Source organism: Phyllostomus discolor, chromosome 4 (assembly GCF_004126475.2).
Source record: "Phyllostomus discolor isolate MPI-MPIP mPhyDis1 chromosome 4, mPhyDis1.pri.v3, whole genome shotgun sequence".
Taxonomy (NCBI): Eukaryota; Metazoa; Chordata; class Mammalia; order Chiroptera; family Phyllostomidae; genus Phyllostomus; species Phyllostomus discolor.
The window spans coordinates 140459558-140479314 of record NC_040906.2 but is presented as its reverse complement, the minus strand read 5'-3'; the positions used below and the strand labels follow the sequence as shown (position 1 = coordinate 140479314).

Sequence of the window (19757 nt, the reverse complement as noted above, 5' to 3'; positions counted from 1 at the left end):
CTCAATAATGTAAAACTGTAAGTGAAAAAGTTACTTATGAGCTTTGCAACAGGTATGACCTTTAAAATGCTGATAGTAAAATGGGGAGGCAAAATATTATTTCTGTAGTGAGTTTAAAAATGCAACAAATTGCTATTAACTTGAGCAGATTCTGTGAATTGTGGTTTTACAAATTACTATTTATAACATTACAGTTTCAATATCAATAAAAAACGTTTTTTATTATTTCACTAATTTTTTGTATATTCTACTCAGAATTTAAAAGCTTCCATATCTCACTTAAAGACAGTCATACAACATTCAACAATGTTGAAGAAGACTCAATAAAGCTATGGCAGCCACAACAAATGTCCATCTAGAACGACAGCCCAAACTGATATGGCTCCTGTGTGAAAGGGTTTAAGAACTTTTTACTTTTTATTTCAAATTACTCTGATGTCATTAATATATAGAAAGCAACATAAACAGCAAATTTAGAGAAGACAGATAAGCCCAAAATCTAATCCAATGTGTATGTGTGTATATACATATATACACAAAATATTTTTGCAGTTTTAATATACATTGAGTTTTCCAGAAATACAATAAAACGGAAAAGACTGTCCTTTATTTGGAACCTTACAAAAAGGTGTTCGTCATTTTGGAGAAAGTCATGTTAGCAATGCTGATCAAAATACTGCAGTCATCAGTATAACATACCTATTTGTTAGTTTAATTTGCAGCAGCTGCAGTCACGACTATGCTATATTTGGCTATTAGTATCCATTATTTTATTCTGTCTTATAGTATCGAAGTATCTAAACTTCCACATTCTGAAATACATATGTTAAGATATAATTAATAAATGGACACTTAAATTCAAATTTATATCATTTATAATATAAATATTAACATTATTAATGTAAGATTAATATATTTAATCACTGTGATACATGTAACTTTTAATTACTTGCTTTTATGTTAAGTTACTATCTGATACATGTAACTTCTAATTACTTGCTTTTATGTTAAGTTACTATCTTTTTAATTTTATACATACAAACATGTATATATATAGATAAGTACATATATGTACATGTAAGTTTTTTGCCTACTAATTTCGTATCAGTATAGTAGATGGGGTATTGCAAAATAATAGTCTTGAAAAGGGGGCAACAGTCTGACAGAATAATTACCAATATAACAGTAAAAGAGAATGAGGCTAAGGCCAGCAACCCGATGTGTTAAAGGAAGAAGGAGAAACAATGAGGATGAAGTATATTGAAAGTACTTTGGGAGAGAGTACTGTGCCAAAAGAGAAAGAAGTCTCAACAGGAAGGAGTTGTCAACATCATCAAATGAATCAGAAGAGCTGCTGACAACTGAAAATAGACTAATGGATTTGAAAATGGGAAGGTCACTGCTAATCTTTGAACAGTTTCAGAATAGTTGAGGCAGAAATGATACTATAGTGAAAAGAATGAACAGAGAAAAAGTAGAAACGGCTAACAGAGCCTTCTCTTTTAAAAAGGTTAGAGTGAAGGAAAGAGAAATAAGGCAAAAGAATGAGGATGGCAAGATATAAAGGATGTTGCACTGTTTTCAGTTTTTTGTTGGTTAGGCTAGAAAAGACTCCTAAGAGGTAAATCAAGTTTATCTTAGATAACAAGTCCTAGCCCTGGCTGGCGTAGCTCAGTGGATTGAGCACGGGCTGGGAACCAAAGTGTCCCAGGTTCGATTCCCAGCCAGGGTACATGCCTGGGTTGCAGGCCATAACCCCCAGCAACCGCACATTGATGTTTCTCTCTCTCTTCCTCCCTCCCTCCCTCCCTCCCTCCCTCCCTCTCTCTCTCTCTCTCTCTCTCTCTCCCTCTCTCTCTCTCTCCCCCCCCCACTCCCTCCCTTCCCTCTCTAAAAATAAATAAATAAAATCTTAAAAAAAAAAACCAAGTCCTGACTTCATTATACATGCCTAATTATAAGTTTTAAGAAATATTCTGTCCTGAGATGTTTACAGATGATAAAAATATCTCTGGAATCTGACTCAAAATAATCCAGAGGACGGGAGAATAATTATTGATAAAGAAAAAGGTAAAGTAAGATGAGCCAGGAGTTGCTGACTGTTGAATCTGGGTGATGGGTACACAGTGATTCATATGTTCTTCTTTTCTGAGTATGCTTAAAACTTTCCACAATAAAATTATTTTTAAAAGAAATGTTCTCTAAAAATATGCTCAACACTCTTATACATAATATGTTCTTTTTAAATTTTTTATTGTTTATGCTATTACAGTTGTCCTAAGTTTTTCCCCTTTGCCCTCCTCCACCCAGTCCACCCACGACCCCCCACGCCCACCACGGTCAATCCCCACATCACTGTCCATTTCCACAGCTCATTCATACAATATGTCATTCTCTTAAATATCACACTGACGACACTGATTTTTATCAAGGTATATTTTAAGAGTGTTTTTTAAACAATGTTTATACATGAATTGCTGACTTATCCCAATTTCTCACATAACCTGCCAACTGATCACAGCAAGCAATTTCATATTCAGTTAGATGAAAAAAGGAGGTGAGAAAAACAGATGAAAGCTGACAGTTGCCTCCCCTTCACCATTCCTTCTCACTAGACTTTCAGGATTGAGAGAATACTGGCCAACAAACAAAAGCAGAACCGGCCCTTTCCCCAGTGGACTCAGATGAAAACTGGTAATAAAAACAGGCACAACTAACAGAGGAGACAATGGAAAAGAAGCCAGCTAAGCCTACAAGGAATTGCACATGAGGTGGCTCAAGTATGTATCCTTTGTCTGGATTGCTTACAACTGACCACGCCACTGGAAAGATCACTACTGTCTGGAGAGCTGGGAGTGTTTTACTGGATAGTTACTGGAACAATGAATTTTCTCTTTGTTAACATTTTTCCAAACTACTAGGTTGGTTCAGTAATAAATATGTGTGACCTTCAAAAAATAAAATAGGTGAAAGCTGGTCACAGAGATCTGGGTCATAGAGTTCAAAATCTATCCCCTAAGGAATTCTGTTTGACCATATCCATATTGTTACACAGAAAATGTTTATTTTCTAGTCACAGATGTATATAAAATGCATCTGAAATAACCTTTAACTTTTTCAACTGCCCAACGCTGACAGAAAAAGTAAACTCTGAATCAAGCCATATAAATTATCTTCTCAGTTCTGCCACTAATTTAGCTGAATGATCTTTACCAAGTTTCCTAATCTGTCTAAACCTGTTTCTTCAACTTCTTAATAAAGAACTGGAATTCAATTAACTCTGTGGTAATGTCTAACTCAACCTTTCTAAGTTTTCCACATGTCTGGTCTACAAGAAACCTGAACACATTCACAACTCAAGCCACAAATTATCAAGTCTGGCACGTCAAGTGCGGTCAATGGACCTCTGGAGATCCCCACAAGCTTTTCAGAGAGTCAACAGTTCAAACTATTTTCATACTAACACATTAGCCCTAATAATGCAGAACCAGTAATAGGTAAAACTTCTACCAGTTTATCTAAAATCAAGGCACCAAGCCGTACCAGTGGTCACCTGCACCAACAGTAAAGAGAATGATGCTTCACTTAAAAATACCTTTGAACCCTGGCTGGTATGATTCAGTGGACTGAGCACCAACCAGCAAACTAAAGGGTTGCCAGTTGGATTCCCAGTCAGGGTACATGCCTGGGTTGCAAGCCAGGTGCCCAGTAGGGGGTGTATAAGAGACAACCACACACTGATGTTTCTCTCCCTCTTTTTTTCCTTACCTTCCCCTGTTTAAAAAATAAAATAAAATCTTTTTTAAAAAAGAATACCTTTGATTAAGCAGTAAAATGTACTGATTTCATTGGATCTTGATTTTCAAATATACAATTTTTTAATATTCTATATAACAAAACAGAAATCGTGCATAAAGTACAAAGTATGGTGGTTGACTCAAGGAAAATATTTATATGAACGTTTTGAGTTCTAATGTTCAGGAACTGATTGACCTTTTTTTTTTTTCATGAAACACCATTTTCACTGGAGAGAATGATTAACAAACCTTAGTTATTCAAACTCTGGTTTCTGGCAAACAGGTTTTATGTGTTCATTTGTTTGTTTTCTGAGTGAAGCCTGTCACTTCAAGGAAAGCAAGTGACAAGTATTTGTTGACAATGGTAAAATTCAAGTGAACAGTAGAATCTGGGAAAACCTGTATCTGCCACCTGAGCATAAGAGCTTGTGCTGTTTAGATTTAAATACTTAAGAGGCTTTTCTGATGAGATCAAAATATAATTTTAATATTACATAAATTTAGAAAATCTGCATAACTCAGTGAAGCAGTACATTCCAAATGACCAATATATCAGGTTATAAAATCATGCATTGGTAAAAGACCCAAAGTGCAAAACAGACCAACAAATTGTAATGTAACAGTGTACAAAACAGAGTTCACTGATAGGTTAAAGATTCTACTTTGGAACTTTTAGAAATTACCACTTGCTGAGTTTTAGTGAAGTATTAAAGAAGAACATACACAATTATCTGAAAAAGTTAAATCAGTACTTCCTTTCCCAATGATATATCTGTGTGAGGCTAGATTTTCTTCATATACAGTTCAACCAAAACAGCATAATGCAACAAACTGAATGCATAAGCAGATGACAATCAAACTATCTTCTATTAAGCTAGACAATAAAAAGATTTACAAAAATGTAAAATAGTGCCACTCTTTTCACTAATTTTTTCCTTTAGAAAATAGTTATTTTTCATAAAATGTGTCCTTTCTGTTAATACATTCATTAATCAGTGTTGTTTTTAAATGAATTACTTTTCAAATTTAATTTTAACACAGAAAATACTGATAAATAAAACCAAAAAGATAAACAAAATTTTTAGAGTCCTCAATAATTAAGAGTACAATGGAGTCCTAAGACCTAAGATCTGCTGATCTACATAACATTTTATCAAATCTTTTCCTAGGCAGGTCACACTCTCTAGTTATTCACAATTTAGTGAGAGGGAAAAATTAAAGAAGAGAGACATCACATAACCTGTGATAAATACTATAACATAGGTGTAACTCCAAACAGTAAATTTGGGAAAGCTACTTTGCAAGATTTATTCAAGCAGGCCATGAAAAATGAGTAAAACTGATTGAAGAAAGTACATTCCAGACAAAGGTCTATTTGAATATGACTACGGATGCCCTGGCTGGTGTGGCTCAGTGGACTGAGTGCTGGCCTGAGAACCAAAGGGGTTGTTGGTTCAATTCCCAGTTAGAGTACATGCCTCGACTGCAGATGCCAGTCAGGTCCCCAGTAGGGGGCGTGCAAGAGGCAACAACACAGTTGACATTTCTCTCTCTTTCTCCCTCCCTCCCCCTCTCTAAAAATAAATAAATAAAATCTTTTTTCAAAAAAATATGAGAGCCCTGGCTGGTATGGCTCAGTGGAATGAGTGCCAGCCTGCGAACCAAAGGGTTGCCAGTTCAATTCCTAGTCAGGGCACATGCTTGGGTTGCAGTCCAGGTCGGCAGTGGGAACATATGAGAGGCAACCAACTGATGTTTCTAAAATAAATAAATAAAATATAAAAAAAATATGGGGGCCCTGGCTGGAGTAGCTCAGCGGATTGAGCGCGGCTGCGAACCAAAGTGTTGCGGGTTCGATTCTCAGTCAGGGTACATGCCTGGGTTGCAGGCCATGACCCCCAGCAACCACACATTGATGTTTCTCTCTCTCTCTCTCTCTCTCTCTTTCTCCCTCCTTCCCTCTCTAAAAAATAAATAAAATCTTAAAAAAAACTTTAAAAATTTTTTAAAAATTAAAAAAAAATTAAATTAAAAAAAAAGATGGGAGAATAAGGACATGTTTTGGGAGCAGTCCAATAGGGCTACAGCAATGGCACAAGAGTGACAAGTGCTGAGGTTGAAAAGTAGGCCAAGGGATTAGGCCACATGAGAGTTTCAACCCCCACAATAAAAGTCTGGATCTAAAATGTATTAATGAAGGGCTGATATGGATTCTCACTGAGCTAGAGAATATTACCATCAGATACCTACTTTGAAATGTAACCCTAATGGCAATGCACAGGAGAGACTGACTTTACATTGAGGAAAAGAGCCAAATATGGGGAGATGTGTATGGAAGGAAAAGTAATAAGGCCTGCTTTGGTCAGAAGGGATAGAAAGTGAATGACAACCTTCCAGAAGAAAAAGAGGGTTTGGCAAATGACAAACATGGCAAGTGAAAAGGGAAACGTTCTCAGCATAAACAACCAGGGTGTGAGAATATCATAAGGGAAACAGAAGAAAACAGAAGTTTCTAAAAGGAGATGGACATAATGGGAATATGTGAAATTTTAAGATGTGTGTAGAGCAGCAATTTTCAACCTTTTTCATCTCATGGCACACATAAACTAATTACTAAAATTCTATGACACACAAAAAATAAATGTATTTTTTGCCAATCTGACAAAAAAAAATAGGTATAATTCTGATTCATTCAAACCAGACAACAACTGTTGTGTTGGCTGTTGTCATTTTTTTATTTGACAGCCTAAGGGAAAAGGGATCAGTGTCCCTACCTAAATAGTCAGGTATCACAATGTTTTAAAAATTCTTGTGGCAGACAAGTTGAAAACTGCTGCTGCACAGAATCAGTTTAGAAATGCTGGTCAAGATGATATAGAAAGAAATCTTGGGGGAAATCTGCACATGAATAATAGGTGGAACCACAGGACTGATATAATTATCAAAAATAAGAACAAAGTACAGCAAAGTGCAAAGTACAGGATTTTATGAGACATGAACACTAAAGGCACAGGCAGAGAAAATTAAGCAGTAAAAATAAAAAAGGAAAAAGTGGAAGAACTGAGAGAGTTCATGCCCACAAAAGTAAAGAGGAGAGAATTCAAGGAGAATTAGTTGGTCAAGAGCTGAAGAGGTTAGAAAATAGTAATGATCTAAATGAGGCCACTGAACCTATTAATCAGAAGGTTACAGAGCAGTCTCTGTTGAGTGTTTAGGGACAGAAGGCAGATTACAACGAATCCGGGTTCATGGCCTCATTAGCTTTGTATTAGGTACAAAAAAATAACTATTTTACCCAAGGCTACATGAAAGTTTTTTTTCCAAACAGAGGTTTGTTTGCTTTCAACTACAATAATTTTTAATAAAACTACCTCTCTAAAATTTGTTATTTTCAGAGAATTTATTTCAGAATAGTGTAAAACAGTGATTTAAGCATTAAACAGAACACTAGCATTTACCTAATAAATTTTATGACAAAAACAGTTTACTACTGTGCTACATATCAGACCTCAATCTATCACTTAAAAGAGTATTCTTAGTGTAGATAAGCCTACTAAAGTATATTTTAGTAAAAATCCAACAAATAGCATTCATTTAAGAAAAACATACCCTATTATCCAATCCCTTCTTATTAGTAGTATCAAGCAACATATGAGCTCAAACTTAACCTAGGCATATTTATATGAAGTTTGTATACAGCCAGACCTATGTTTATGTAAAGGTAACATGTGATAGACACATATTTATTAGTGTAAATGATTGTTTTAGAAAATCATTTTTAGAAAACAATCATTTGTTTTACAAAAAGATTCTTCCCTTTGCAAAAGAAATCACTATTGGGATCCTCTAAATAAATATGAAGTTTTCCCAGGGTAATACAAAATTATAATTTAATTCTTTACTTATTTAATTTATACAAAACTTTACAAGAATGCATTTGTCTAAAGCAAATTTATAAAGCATGCATTAAAATGGGTAGTTGTTACAGTGTTAAAAAAAACGGTAAGTAATGGTTTGGACTTTACATAGCAGAAGGTCTCCCTTCTCTCACCAATGCCAGAAGGTCTCCCTTCAGTCACCAACAGCAGGGGAGGCTGGAGCACTGTCAAGTAAGGAAATCAGAGGGTGAGAACCAAAGAGGGACTACCGCAGAGGAGGTACCTATCTTAGACTTGAAAGCAGACAACAGCTGCATGAGTGTCATATTATTATCCTTGATTAGACACTGAAAGAACAAATCAATCCTGAAGGAGTTTTTTCAAAGCTTTGAGTCTTTAAAAGAACACACAAAGCAAAGGCTCTGGATCCAGATCACCTGAAGACTGTGACCCTCACTACTATACACCTTAGCAAGCTAGTCACACCTCAGTTCTCAGCTGTCAAATGAGATAGTAAGAACTACCTCACAGGGTCAACATTAGGATTAAGTGAGAAAATGACTCTAAAATACTCAAGCAGTAGTACGTCATTGGCCGTCAAGAATTATTAGAATTGTACTATTCTAGGGTCATTTTAGATCACTCATTTAACACATCATTATAGCACATTGCCACCTCCCAACTGAGACATAAACCTTTGACTGTTAAATCTTGGTGACCTACTCAACTGCCTACATGTACTGAAAAAAGTAGCCTTTGTTTTATGCCCAACAGTAGGATCGTAGAGAACACGAGCAAAGTCCATGAGACTCTGGATGAGTTCCAGAAGCACACCTTTAATAAATAATAGCCCATTTACTAACATACTAACATTCTGTATGTAGCCATCAGGCTATCTCCATTTTTGCTAGTAATTAAAGTCAACAAAGTAAAGAAGAGATTGACAAAAAGGAACAAGGAAGGACTCACGGACATGGACTACAGTGTGGTGATTGCTGAGGCAAGGAGTGTATAAGGGGACTAAATGGTAATGGGAAAAAATACAATGAAGATTAAATTTTTAAAGTGGAAGATGAATTAAAAAAAATAAACGAGTGGTTTAAACATTCCTAATTTATGTGGCATTCCCCTCAAAAAAGCACATTTATGAGTAAAATGTATCTCTATGAAATACAAAATTCTAACTGAAATTTTTTGTCTGATTTCCAAAACATCTGTAGTAAAAACTGGTCATATAGTCAAATTCATTCAATTCCCTTCCTCCTCTCCCCTCACCACCACACCTGATAGAAAATCCCTCCCAAACTAATATAAACTTCCTCAATTAGCCACTGTGCACGTGATGACTAATTTTACACTTTACACTGATCTGTTGTCTCCATTATCTCAATGGTCTGCACAAGCCATAGTTCTGTTTCAAACCTCAAGCACAAGCACAACAAATACATCAGTCATCTTGCTCTTGTTATCTTCAAGTCAACAACAACAGACAGGAAAAGCACAGAAACTAATACAGTCCTCTTCAAAACACATACATAAGCATAGACTTTGTTCTTCCCCCAAATACCAAAAGGATAACAGACAGCAAATCATGCCCACAAACCAAAACACAGCTATTTCATCTAATTTTAGAAAAAAAATCACAAGGAACCAGAGAAAAGCTCTCTCTGGAATAACTCAATCCTCAAATCAGGGAAATTCAAAGAGCACAACATGGAAAAACCAACAGCCTCAATTCTCTTTTGCGGGATACTAATTCTATCAGTGTCAAATCAAAATGAACAATATGCTTTTAGAAGATACCACAAAAGTTTGAAATCTCTCCTTTAAAAAAAAGCCTACTCACACAGAAAATATCTAAATGTATGATTTTCAAGCTCAGACAATATTTGGTTACTGTGTATGAGTTTGATATTTCAAATTCACTTGCTTATGACTTAAATAGAGGTGTTTCAAAGCACTTGTTTATGACAAGACAAAGAAAAGCTGTTTTAGAAGTTGTTTTGATAGAAGAATGAAGTAAACTGTGTCAGGATGTCATCATCTCATCTGTTATTGTTGATTATCACTGAAGAGCATAGCTAGTGAGGGGCCCCACTTGGAGCTTAGGGATAAGAACATACCGAGAAGCAACTATGGCAAGGGGACATTGATAGTGAGAACTTATGATGACTATTGGAGAGTTTGGATCTGGGCAAGGTGATACTTTGCTGACAAAAATAGCTCTCTGAAGACCACTAGGGTATATTAGCTCCTGTCTGGGTCAGGTGATTCCTCCAAGACAGTGGTGAAAACAGAGAAGCAGTCCCAGGAAAGATCATTCTGCTGGGCGACAGGGAGCACGGTTCCCTAGCAACATGCTCCAGCAACAAGAGCAGCTGGGTGTCAGCTCTCCCCTGGCCAGGTACTCTCTCCTGAGTGCCTACTCATGTAAAAAGGTACACCTAATCTAAATTTGGGCTTTATTCCTTTCACCTCCCCTTGCCTGGAACAACACTGTAATTATCTATCATGGCTCTGGAGTACATTATTTCTTTACTAGCTTGCTAAGAGACATTATCCTAAGTCATACAGATGTAATAAACAGTATAGGGAATATAATCAACATATCATTATAACTGTATGGTGAGAGAGATGGTTACTAGACTTGTAGTGATCAATTTATAAGGTACATAAATGTTGAGTTATTGTGCTATACACTGGAAATTAATATTTATTATACGTCAACAGCTAATTTTTTAAAGCAACATTAACTTGTATGCTATTGGCTTATGAAATTCACACTAAGTCTGAGTTAAATTGCTGACAAAGACAAAAACCAGTCTCTAAGCATAATTTTGCTGCCCAAAACAAAAATATTGGTTCACTCCAAACCTGTTTTTCCCTCATCACACTCTTTTAAAGATGAAAAATGTTATTTGTTCAAAAAATGACCCAATTATAACATTTCCATCTAGAAGTACCCTTTATTTTTATGTTAAAATGTCATAGCCAGGTGGTTGTTATTTGATTAATTCGCTCAGCCCCAGACAATACAGTTCCTCCTTTTCTGGAAGCTGTAAACAAGACCCAGTCTAGCTGCTTTCCCTGGAACCCTCAAAAGGAGAAAAAACAAACCACAATCTAATTGTTTTGAGGGGAGTACTGCTCATATGCTTCAAAACTTCACAACATATCTTTAGGGAGAGAAACCCTTTTTTTGGTAATCCTCAGGAATCTGTCCAAAATAAAGAGCTTGGATTTAGACTTTTAACCAAAATTCAGAATTAGATAAAATTAGCATTAGCAAAAGACAGATGAATAACAGCAAATTGCAACAGATTTATTCAGAAATTTAAACACTCTATAAGAACTTGGGGAGGAAGACCAATTACTTCATAAGTCTAATTTACTACATCAAGCTTGTGTTCTGTCTCTCTCTCTTTTTTTTTTTTGCTATCAAGAGTCCAGGTGAATAGAAATATACATTCCAGGAAGCAAAGGATTATTCTAGCCATAATTTTTGAAACATGGTCATTAAAATGTTTTTTTAATGAAAAACAGTAATTCTATAAAACCAAGAGTATCCAACAAAGAAAATTTCAGAAAAAGGCCTAACAATATATTAAGAAAAAGTGCACTATGTTAACAAACCTAAATTTCTCATTGGGTTATATAGATTACCAAAAGATCCCAAAAATAGTATTTTGAGTAAATGAGGAAGTGAATAAACTGTTTTCTAAAAGCATATATAAGGGCCTCATGGAGTAAGTAGCTCAGTTTGTTAGAGAGTCAACCCATAAACCAAGATTGTTGGTTTGATCCTGGTCAGGGCATACACAAGAATCAAACAATGAATGCATAAATAAATGGAACAAATCTCTTCTATCTCTTCTCGCTCTCTCTCAAAATCTATTTTTAAGCATGTAAAAGAAAAAATGCTCTCAAGAATTTTGCAGATGCATCACAATGCTAAAAGCTGTTTTAAATGCCCCAAGGAAATGCTACAAATTCCCAAAGGCACTAATCAATGTCCCAGTAATTTTCCACTTGCTGCACAACACCCCCAAATCCCTTCTCTGCTCTGCTCTGCCCCAAGAGGATGAGCCTGCACAGATCATGACCTAGGCTCCCCAACAGCGTTCTAGTAGTGGACGTCAGCCCCAGCCAGTGTGGTTCAGTTGGTTAGAGCCTCGTCCAGTAAACTGAGAGGTCGAAGGTTGATTCCTAGTCAGGCAGGGCACATGCCTAGGCTGCAGGTTTGGTCCCCAGTTGATGTGCATGCAAGAGGCAACAGACTAATATTTCTCTCTCCCTCCCTCTCCGCCTCCCTTTCCTCTCTAATCTCTCTCCTTTACCCTCTAAAATCAATAAGCATGTTTTCAGGTAAGGATAATAAGTAAATAAATAAATGTATTTAAATAAAATTAAATTAAAAAAAGAAAAGGAAGTCTCTGGCAGAGACCTAAATTAGACAGAGGGAAGGGAGATCAGGGAACTCCCCCTCCCACCCTGCCTGCCTGCCTCAAAGCCACAGCTCCCCAGGGCCCACCTCCACAATGCCAGTTCTCTGTTTTGGTAATCTCTGGAGATTTAAGGGCCTCTTGCTGGTGCTATTCCCTGGGTGCTTCACCATCCCTTGTTTGTTCCTAACCTCTATAATCTCTTCATTTGCACCATTAAGGATGAAATTTCTTTTCCTGCTGGGACCTCACCTGATGCAGCTAGCAATGCCAAGTCTGGTTATTCAAACACAGTCCATTATCTAAAGAAATCCAATTAAAAAGTTTCAAAAGATCTTAAGATCTATATGAGCATTATTTATATATTATTGCTATCTGTATAATTGTTTAAAAATTAAATATAACTAGCTTACTTCCACATGAAACTGGTTAATAAGCTGAAATATTCATTACAATTAAATTTGGGTGTGTAATTTAACACTGCATTATTCTCTCAAGATGAATGCTATTAAGCCTCAAATATGCTTAAAAGAAAAAAAAAACAATGAAGAGATTCTGGTAACTGATATTTCACTTCCATCTACTATAACCCTGGTTAATCCAAGCAGTAATTTTTGTTGTTATTGTTGAAACCCTCTCTAAGCACAAGATGAAAAAAGGTTTAAACCAGTAGTGCCAGGACATAGTGGCAGAATGGCCGAGTTTGTATATATACCAGTACTTTTTCCAGTTGAGTAACTACTACATGCTAAGTACTATAAAGGGATCCAAATTCCAGCTCCAAATTTTGGTTTGCAAGTCAATCAACAAAGAAACTTGTTAAAATGCTAATGCCCAGACCCTACCCACACCTTTCTGACCTGTTTTTTAGTCCCCTAGGTAATTCGGATGCACACCTAAACTTCAGAGCTCTTTAAAACTTACCAATGTCAAGATTCCACCCAAGTCTCCAATATATTGCTTTTTTCCTTTTGAATTAACATTCCACATTAAACACAGCAAAAATAAAATCCCACAGTAACAATAACAATGCACACTTACTAAATGCCAGTGTGAAATGTCCTTTACATGTAATACTATCTTATTCAGTCCTCACAAGAACCATACCAGGAAGGTAATACTGTTACCTCCATTTTACAAATAAGAAAACTGAAGCCCAGAGACACTAAGCAATCTGACGGAAGGTAGTGAGTGGCAAAACCAGGATCACCTCAAGTCCGCCTGTCTGTCCTCTTACTCAGGAGCTGGACAAACAAGCACTTATACATTTAGGGAGGATTAAGCCTGTGGGCCAAGCAGCTAGACAAACAATAACCCTCCCTGTCCCCTCCCACCCCCCAACTCCAATCACTCACCCAACAAGCTCTGACTCTCCCCACCCATTACTCTCTCACCAAGGCCTTCCACCTACATGGTGTGCCACGACATAGTGGCAGAACGGCCGAGTTTGTATATATACCAGTACTTTTTCCAGCTGAGTAACTACTACATGCTAAGTACTATAAAGGGATCCAAATTCTAGCTCCAAGCATTGGCTGTGAGCTTAAGCAAATTTAACATCTCTGTGCTTCAGTTTTCTAATCTGTAAAATGAGGGTCATAATGCTAAGTGCACTGAAATGACATGGTGATTAACTGAGCTAATGAGTTAAAGTACTTGTTTGACACAGTACCTGTCACATAGCAAAAGCTCAATAATCAAGAGCTGCTATTAAAATTATACTTTGCCACTACCTCTCTCACAAAATTCAACATATCAGTATGAGGTCTCATTTATTTTCTCTCAGCTGTTTCCTGAAACTGTGATAGAAGATACAACATACTCCTATTTTCAGGAGTAGACTGGCAACAGTTCTATAAACTCAGTGGACTGAAGGCCAGGAAAAGGATATTGTAGAACAAATGCGTCTTTTAGTAGCCCTGAAATTATACTACTTTGACAACAGTCTATTTCCCAACTTTAGGGTCAGCCCTGTTGATTACACACCAGTATAGAGTCTATAATTAACTTAATTCAAAACAACAGTAAAATGCTACCTAGTACCAGGACTTGGTCTTAATTTATCATTGTACCATCAGCACTTTGAACAAGGACTGGCCCATGGTAGACACTCAAATATTTGTTAAATGAACAAAGGCATAAAAGTACCAGCATAGGCACACCACAGCTCATTAGTGAGTCTTTACAAAAACAGGCATAATCATCAGTTTAATACTAATGTGCCAATAACTTCTAACTTTTGAAGTTATCTTCAAAAGTCCCCCAGAATATCTTTCTCCTTTCTTTTTAACTAATTGTTGACTTTTCTTTAAAAACTCTTCAACTAGAAAAGTTAGTTAGCCACCTTGGCTCCATTAATTTATTAAAAATGTAGTGGTTCCATAATAATACATCATGCTATTTTCTACCTTATATTTTAATTTTTCTATGAACTTTTTTTCAAGATTGTATTTACTTATTTTTAGACAGATGGAAAGAGTAAAAGAGAGAGAGAGAAACATCAATGTGTGGTGGGTGCTCATGTGCCCCCTACTGGGGACCTGGCCTGAAATCCAGGCATGTGCCCTGACTAAGAATTGAACCAGTGACACTTTGGTTCACAGGCCAGCACTCAATCCACTGAGCCACACCAGCCAGGACCTACCTCACATTTTTAAAAAAATTATTTAACAATTATCATTTTAGTGACCCTAACTTTTCAGAATTTCCTGAACCATCTGAATTAAAGCTATAAAATGAAATAAGCACTGCCAAGAGATTAACTCTAACTAACATGTAAGAGATGTAAACTGAGGAGGGGTAGGTCTACTATGGGAATATGCAGATAGGAGTTCCAGTCTCAGCTATGCTTCCAAGCAGCCACACATGTGACCTTGAACAAGTACTAATTTTTGTCTCCATTTACTCATCTTCAGTTTAAAAATGCTTACCAAATCTACTTCAGAAGGACCAAATATACATAAAATAATTTCTAAAACAATAAAGCACCACACAAAGGTATTTTAACCTTTGACATAAACATCTTCAGATTTTAAATGGATGTGTGATTTATCTTTCTTTTTACATCTCTGCCACTCTGTTTCCTAGATCAAAGATCTTCTGGTACAGGGAAGATACAGTTCCAACCTATACTTATATTGCAAATATAGTAGGTCCTTAAGTAAATATTTGTTGAAAAAGATACTCATTCACATATATCAAAAATTTTATCTTCTGCTATTTGCAATACCTTATCCTTACCTTGTGAAGTTTAAGCAGCAGGTTACTTTTAAATAAAATAACAAGTGACTAACATACCTAAAAGATGCTTGTGGTTTTGCCAGGAACATTGCCTTCCTTTGTGTACATCATTCAATGTAAATGTGACTATTAACCTATGTGAGTATCACCCAAGGAATGTGCTTCAGTATTTTGGTTTCACTGGAGACGTACTTTCTGCATAGAAAAGGACTGCCCTCTCTTTAACAGTAGAGTAAGATTTCTAAAGATGCCAGATTTGTTCTTCCAGTTTTACTTCCTATGCTTCAGTACTCAGAAGAACTTTTGGTGGTCTTGTAATTTCTCATATCATTATGTCATTCTTAAACACATTAAGAAAAGTTTATTTTTGAAAACCATAAATAAATAGTCTAATACTTATATGTTAAGATTATCTAAACATACAATAATGCCTCAAAAATAAAATTTTAAGCTTATGTAACTTTAGTTAGTTCTTGAGTATCTGTATACACACAGGTGTCTTAGAGATCATCCATTAATAATTTATATTAAACCTCTGGATGATGGTTTTGTATTTACAGTTGAATTTCTTGTGATATTGAGATACGGTTGAGTATCAAGATGCAAAATTCTTGATAGTTCAAGCCAAATAATGAAACACCTATAAAAGCAGTCACCCAACTGAGCCTTCCTATCACTTTTCTTCCTATCATTTACCCAACTACATTCTGAAAAGACTCCTACTTTGTTACAAAAGATGGACTTTCTGTGTTCATTTCTGATCTTTATATCTATTATAGCTCAAGGAACATTCCAGAATATACATAGACCATAAAAAATTTTTTGCAAATAGTACAGGTGACAATTTAATCATAACCTGAAAACAAGTCTTTCCCCCCTAGATCACAGAGTTATTTAACATTTAAAAGATATCTACTGCATTTACAGGCAACACTCTGTCTTGTATGAGAAAATGTTTTTAAGTGCTTTCCTAAACAGTAGCACTATACTATTCCTTTTAACTACAGTGAAAGCCAGTGTTACATTACAGCCTAATTTTAGTTCCTATAGGCCCATCAAAATAAAAAGTGCACAATATGTATAATATTCTGGAATTTACACCAGAAATGATAAAGTGACATCACATCATTGTCCAAGGCTGTCATCCTAAGAATGAAAAAGCAGATGCATAATTCAAAATTAGTTCCTGAACCACATTCATGACCTATATCATCCACACTCCTGTGTGTTTTCTTCAAGCTACATACATTCTTTTTTTTTATGATGGTTAATCTCTTTCACCTTCTTTTTAAATATTTTATGCATTTATTTTTAGAGAGAGGGGAAGGGAAAGAGTTAGAGAGGGCCAGAAATCAATGTGTGGTTGCCTCTCACATGCCCCTTACTGGGGACCTGACCTGCAACCCAGGCATGTACCCTGAATGGGAGTCAAACTGACAACCCTTTGGTTTGCAGTCTGGTGCTCGATCCACTGAGACTCACCAGCCAGGGATCAATCTATATTCTTTAACACAGTACCAATTCTGGAGGCTTATTTTAACATTCTATCAAAAGAACTGAGATCAAAGTAACTTGGTCTTCTAGGAAGGGCAGTGGTCTCAAGGTCAGAAAACTTGAGTGTGAATCCAAGCTTTGTCCTGGAGTTAATGTCCTTGAGCAAATATTTAACTCTCTAAGCCTAAATTTCCTCAAGTGTAAAAGAACAAGACCACCCACTTTGAATTACTTTGGAGATCAAGTCCTCCAGTTAGTATTCTGATTAGGGCAAATGCCTAATAAATGGGCGACAGTCTTATACTACTGAAGAGCCAGTTCACGAATTATGAAGTATCTCATTAAGGGAATCAAAATTAAGCTGTATGAAATTCATAAAGTTGTAACACTTTTTTCAATCTTTTACTTAAAATGTTTTAATATACAGAAATGAGAAATTCACAAAGGTTGGGAATCTTTTTAAAACTGGCATTTTACATATCAAAGATGGAGCTTCAATTATCAACAGTGCAAATTGGTTAATTAAAAAAATGTTTCTGGTGCTTCCATGGTCAGTTTTAAAACTTTCTAAAGAAAGTTGTATTTTAGAACCCAGAGACAGCCCAGTTATCTAAACAATGGGCTACATGATACACCACAGACTCCAAGCAAAGTCACAACAGGATGAGAAAAGAGCCTTCAACCTCTCTCAGATTTCCTGGCCACTGTTATTTTAAAACTTGATCACATAAACATAAACAGAGGAAAAAATCCAATTCATTTAAGCCCCTTGGGTTAAGATTTATGATCTCTTTTTTTAAATACTTTGTATTAATTTACATTAAATACTGCAATAACTTATTACATCTTCCTTACTCATATTTGTACACACTAATGAAACATATATTTATGTATAACATAAATATATAGTTGTAAATATTAGATATTTACAGTTTTCAAACATGATAATCTTTTCTTAAAGTCATTCATCACTTTTGTCACTCCCTATTAAAACTAGTTTTACAAACAAAAATGTAACACAAAAAGCTGAAAGAATAAATAGCATGTCACATGGAACATAAAAATGCAACAGGCAAATCTGAGTAAGATTAAAATGACTTCTGTTTACCAATGTGCATATAATTCCTGCGCAACTGAAAACACTTAAAATGGGCTGAGTATTTAAAAGTCAATGAATTATTTTGAATACTTGCATTATTTTAAGCTCTGGCTATAGCTCAATTTGTGGTATGTGTAAAGTGAATGATAAAGGACACCAAGGTAATTTTTTCACTAAACAATTTCCAATTTGAAAACCACAACCCAAGACATCTATGAAGTTTAGTTAATTTGTACAGAAATGCCATTTTGCTGCCAACCTTTGTACCATGACCATTACCAGCCTAAGTTCGAGATTCACATTTTATAGTGTGAACAGTGTCGGCTAAATCTTAATTTTTAAAACTTTCTAACCTAACTATATACTGCATCTACACCACGGGAGCATAAAAGCAAATGAAAGTTTAATTTAGTGTGTGCAGCAGCAGTTTGTTCAATTGAGGCTGTGTTCCTAGTTATTCACTAATACCTGCAGATTCTAACTGAAGCATTCCTGCACCACAAACTTTAACGCATGTAAAATGTAATGTGTTTCTGAAACTAAATGGAAATACTTTTGACACGGGTGTTCTAGATACAACTCTATGAAATGATTTCCTATTTAAAAACCTAGAATTGAGCATTTTAATTGTTTTAAGGAGTTTTGAAAATTAACAAATACAAAAAGATATTGTTAAATATTAACAATATTTAACAATATTTGTGTATGTAATTAACATACACAAATTAACATACTCTAAGTACGGGACCACCTAAAGACTAAAAATACAGAGTCAGACAGTCCCAGCCTGGTCTCCTACATGATTAAACTATTTAGCGGCAGCAGCTGACCCTCACATCCCAGAACAAACGATATTATTTTCTGCACTGAATTTTAAGCTTGTTTACGAAAGAGAAAACTACCACGGAGTGTCCACGGCAGAGTTGGACACCAGAGTGCGCCGCTTCTACCTGGGAGCCACTGAAGATACACAAAGGTATCTTGGTGATGATAAACCCATGAAAGGAGCCTCTCACTGCCAGCCCTGTGCTGCGGTGAGCTGCCGCCGCCGCCGCCGCCGCCGCCAAAGGTGCCCGGGCCCACCCATCACCTGCTTCACCCACAGGAGTCCACGGGAGGTGAAACAAGCCGTCTACTACCTGATCAGCCCGACGGAGGCCTCGAAGCAGGGAGGCCAGGGGTATCGAGGCCGCAGCGCTGACGCCCCGCAGGAGGGGCTCGGGGACACTCACCGGTGTGGAGACGAAGGCAGGTGCGCGGTGGCGAGGCTACCTGTCGCAGGTGAGGCTGGCGGGAGGGGTGAGAGAGGTACTGAGGTGAAGGAAAAGGGCGACGAAGGGGCCGAGCACTGGCACAGGGCGGCGGAGGCTTCTACTAGCTTCCTGCTCGGACAGATGCCGGGTCCGTCTCCGCCCGTCGACCGGCGCCCCACCGAGTCCCCGGCCTCGCTGTGCGCACGTCACGGCTACGGAGCGCCCGAGGGGGCGGGGGCGCCGCGGGCCGGGGCGGGACGGCCGGGAGCGCGGGGGCGCTGGGGCGCGCTCCGAGAGGGGGCGCTCGGCGCCCGGGGCCGCCCCGCCCCTCCCTCCCCTCCCCTCCCTCCCCTCCCCCCCCCTCCCCCCCCTCCCTTCCCCCCCTCCCTTCGCCGGGCAGAGCGAAGCCGAGCCTCCGAGTTTGGGGTGGGGGCTGTGGCTCGGAGCCGGTGGCCGCTGGCCTAGCCGGGAGTTCTTGTGCTTCGCCCTGGGAAACGGCTGTCGCAGCTGCTACGGAAAGCAGGTCCTCTCAGAACTGGATGCGGTGACTTTCC

The 19757-nt window shown here is 37.3% G+C and overlaps 1 protein-coding gene across 6 annotated transcripts in view; it reads right to left on the bottom strand.

Annotated features, from left to right (window-relative positions):
- MYO6 (myosin VI) overlaps nucleotides 1–19412 on the bottom strand; it is a 162007-nt gene extending 142595 nt beyond the window's left edge. For 4 of the 6 annotated variants that reach the window (XM_036024371.1, XM_036024372.1, XM_036024374.1 and 1 more), the window contains exon 1: nucleotides 19183–19411. The gene's annotated coding sequence lies outside the window, so the exon portion shown is untranslated. Of the gene's footprint in view, nucleotides 1–19182 lie in introns of all 6 variants that reach the window. The other 2 variants (XM_036024369.1, XM_036024370.1) reach the window with 1 other exon arrangement.
- Nucleotides 19413–19757: the final 345 nt, after the last annotated feature.